The following is a 4,721-nucleotide window of genomic DNA, read 5'->3' on the forward strand; positions in this document are numbered from 1 at the left end:
GTGACACGCTCATGGTGCGCTGGCGGCCGTTTCGCTAGCTTTATATACACCAAAATTGGTATCTTGTGACGTGACTGTGTAATGAACATAAATAACACGAGTTAACATGAAAATCATGACACGCATGTAATGTACAGCATGACTTACGTGCCACGCTCATGGAGCGCTGGCGGCAGTTTCGCTAGCTTGATCTACCCCGAAATTGGTATTGCGCGACGTGACTATGACGAACATAAAAACTCGAGTTAACATGAAAATCATGACACGCATGTCATGTACAGCATGACTTACGTGCCACGCTCATGGAGCGCTGGCGGCAGTTTCGCTAGCTTGATATACACCAAAATTGGTATCTTGTGACGTGACTGTGTAATGAGCATAAATAACACGAGTTAACATGAAAATCATGACACGCATGTAATGTACAGCATGACTTACGTGCCACGCTCATGGAGCGCTGGCGGCAGTTTCGCTAGCTTGATCTACCCCGAAATTGGTATTGCGCGACGTGACTGTGTGACGAACATAAAAACTCGAGTTAACATGAAAATCATAACACGCATGTCATGTACAGCATGACTTCCGTGCCACGCTCATGGAGCGCTGGCGGCCGTTTCGCTAGCTTGATCTACCACGAAATTGGTATTGCGCGACGTGACTGTGTGACGAACATAAAAACACGAGTTAACATGACAATCATGACACGCATGTCATGTACAGCATGACTTACGTGCCACGCTCATGGGGCGCTGGCGGCGGTTTCGCTAGATTTATATACACCAAAATTGGTATCTTGTGACGTGACTGTGTAACGAACATAAATAACACGAGTTAACATGAAAATCATGACACGCATGTCATGTACAGCATGACTTACGTGCCACGCTCATGGGGCGCTGGCGGCGGTTTCGCTAGCTTGCCCTACCCCGAAATTGGTATTGCGCGACGTGACTGTGTGACGAACATAAAAACACGAGTTAACATGACAATCATGACACGCATGTCATGTACAGCATGACTTACGTGCCACGCTCATGGGGCGCTGGCGGCGGTTTCGCTAGATTTATATACACCAAAATTGGTATCTTGCGACGTGGCTGTGTAACGAACACAAATAACACAAGTTAACATGAGATAGGTTTAAAACAGGAGAAAGTGCCTCAGATCAGGCTGGCCGACGTTTCGATAGGTGGACCTATCTTTGTCAAAGGCGCCTTGTCATCCCTGGCGTGTTAGTTTTAAAGGGTTAGTGTTGACGTCATAACAGCGGTGGCGCTGTTGGTAATTTCTGCCTGGAAAGAAAAAGACTCGGAAGCGGCAGAGTGTAGCTCTTGCCACATTATTTCAAAAATGTTGGCAACGGTGATCGGGGCTCTCATCTCAGAGGTAAGAAGAGCTGAACAAAAAAAAAAAAAAAAGGAACAGGAGGAAAAGGGGGGGGGGAGGTTGGCGGGGTTGGCCCCCTTTTCCTCCTGTTCCTTTTTTTTTTTTTTTTTTTTTTGTTCAGCTCTTCTTACCTCTGAGATGAGAGCCCCGATCACCGTTGCAAACATTTTTGAAATAATGTGGCAAGAGCTACACTCTGCCGCTTCCGAGTCTTTTTCTTTCCAGGCAGAAATTACCAACAGCGCCACCGCTGTTATGACGTCAACACTAACCCTTTAAAACTAACACGCCAGGGATGACAAGGCGCCTTTGACAAAGATAGGTCCACCTATCGAAACGTCGGCCAGCCTGATCTGAGGCACTTTCTCCTGTTTCAAACCTATCCCGTATATCCATCTGTCGGCTCCCATTTTGACCTTGGACAAGTTAACATGAAAATCATGACACGCATGTAATGTACAGCATGACTTACGTGCCACGCTCATGGAGCGCTGGCGGCCGTTTCGCTAGCTTGATCTACCACGAAATTGGTATTGCGCGACGTGACTGTGTGACGCACGTAAAAACACGAGTTAACATGACAATCATGACACGCATGTCATGTACAGCATGACTTACGTGCCACGCTCATGGGGCGCTGGCGGCGGTTTCGCTAGATTTATATACACCAAAATTGGTATCTTGTGACGTGACTGTGTGACGAACATAAAAACACGAGTTAACATGACAATCATGACTCGCATGACATGCACAGCATGACTTACGTGCCACGCTCATGGGGCGTTGGCGGCGGCTTCGCTAGCTTGATCTACCCCGAAATTGGTATTGCGCGACGTGACTGTGTAACGAACATAAATAACACGAGTTAACATGAAAATCATGACACGCATGTCATGTACAGCATGACTTACGTGCCACGCTCATGGGGCGCTGGCGGCGGTTTCGCTAGATTTATATACACCAAAATTGGTATCTTGTGACGTGACTGTGTAACGAACATAAATAACACGAGTTAACTTGAAACTCATGACACGCATGTCATGTACAGCATGACTTACGTGCCACGCTCATGGAGCGCTGGCGGCCATTTCGCTAGCTTGCTCTACCCCGAAATTGGTATTGCGCGACGTGACTGTGTGGCGAACATAATAACACGAGTTAACATGAAAATCATGACACGCATATCACGTACAGCATGACTTACGTGCCACGCTCATAAGGCGCTGGCGGCCGTTTCGCTAGCTTGATGTACCCCGAAATTGGTATTGCGCGACGTGACTATGTGACGAAGATAATAACACGAGTTAACATGAAAATAATGACACGCATGTCATGTACAGCATGACTTACGTGCCACGCTCATGGGGTGCTGGCGGCCGTTTCGCTAGCTTGATATACACCAAAATTGGTATCTTGTGACGTGACCGTGTGAGGAACATAAATAACACGAGTTAACATGAAAGTCATGTCACGTATGTCATTTACAGCATGACTTGCGTGCCACGCTCATGGGGCGCTGGCGGCCGTTTCTCTAGCTTGATCGACCCCGAAGTTGGTATTGCGCGACGTTACTGTGTGACGAACATAAATAATAGGAGTTAACATGAAAACCATGACACGCATTTTCCTCAATGACATACAAGACGATGTATGCAGCTCTTTGCTGGCTGCTTCGCATTACATCGATTCCCACAATGCGTGGGATCTGCCGGCTTTTTCGTCGTGCCATATTTCAAAACGCGGTCGTGTGCCGTTAAGTATTTCTTTCGGACAATTATTGGGCGCAAGTGGCCTACAAAAGGAAGCGTCAATACCCAGACCAGCGTGTCGCGAACGGATCGTTCCCTCCCCGTGTTCGTGATCGTGGCTTGCCTCGTCGTTCCAGAGCACTGTTATATCAACTAAGAGTCGACTCAGCATTGGTGCGCGAACGCTTACCGTCAAGGACGTGTGAACAGTCCGGCGTCTGCAGCTTGTGGCTCATGTGAAACTTACTCGAGCATCTTATATTACACTGTCCCGTGTTTTTTACGCAGCGGGCTTTACTGACTGTGGAATTCAAATTCCTCGGATTTAAGTGCGCGACAATGGACGATTACCTCTTTCCGAGAGGGTGTGTATCTCGACGCGACCAGGCCCATCGAGCTCTGTTGAACTTTATGGACCGAAAAAATTCGGCAGATCCTACGTACCGTGGGAGTCGATGTTATGCGAAGCAGGCGCGGGGTGGTGACTGTGGCCTAATTTTTCCATTGAGCAAACGTTACGGAATTACGCTAGAGAAATGTGGAAGTGGTATACGTACGCTCATATGTTGTACAGTTGCATATATATTATATAACCAGTTGTTTACAGTTGCGTAACGATGCCAAAAGCAACATGGGTGTTATCAACACCAGACGCGGTAAGCTGACATGTAGTGCTTATATTCTTCACTATTCGATAGCACGAATTCGGACAGGACAAAGAAGGAACACAGATGCACAGGACAGGCATTAGTCGCAACTAAGCTTCATTCAGGAAAGTTTCCCTAGACATGTGCACAGCCGAGTGGCACGCGCAGGCGCACTGCACGTACGTTACAGTCACAATTGCAGTTGTTACAGTTGTAATGCTTATACTTGTCCGTTATGACGGAGAACGCAAACACTCACGGAGAACGCACGCACGCACAAACCCGTGTGCATGTGTGGAAGGGGTTCTTGACAGTTCTTGGTCATCATCACTGTGATCAGTGAGCCCCAGCAGCTGGACCGGACTAGTTATTCGGATCCGTTCCTGATCGCGGCTATGAGGGTAGTAAAGTGCGAGGTATAGTGCAGCTGGTGGAAATCGTGAGTGCCTCTTACGACGAAATGATCTATGATGCCTCCTGTCCTGGACATGGCAGCGAGGTCTTTTGATGCCCTGTCTACATCCAAGCCATCTTTCACGTAGTATAAGGACCAGGCGTTGTTGGGTCTTGATAAATCAATGTTGAAGTCACCGATAATGATGATAGACCAGGTTCTCTCGGCAGATTTATTGTAGAAAGCATTGCTCCCTGTTTTCTCGTAATCCACATGGTCCACGTTGCGGACCACGCGTACGAGTGGATGGCAGTTGAGCGTCTTCCAGGGCTGTTCTGTCTTCAGCTTCCTCACTTTCTTTGCGTCCGCCGCGGTGGTATAGCGGTTACGGTGCTCGGCTGCTGACCCGAAGGTCGCGGGTTCGATCGCGGGGTCGAATTTCGATGGAGGTAAAATGGTAGATGCCCGTGTACTGTGCGATCTCGGTACACGTTAAAGAGTGCCAGATGGTCAAAATTTCCCGAGTCCTTCGCTACGGCGTCTCTC

Source organism: Rhipicephalus sanguineus, chromosome 7 (assembly GCF_013339695.2).
Source record: "Rhipicephalus sanguineus isolate Rsan-2018 chromosome 7, BIME_Rsan_1.4, whole genome shotgun sequence".
Classification (NCBI taxonomy): Eukaryota; Metazoa; Arthropoda; class Arachnida; order Ixodida; family Ixodidae; genus Rhipicephalus; species Rhipicephalus sanguineus.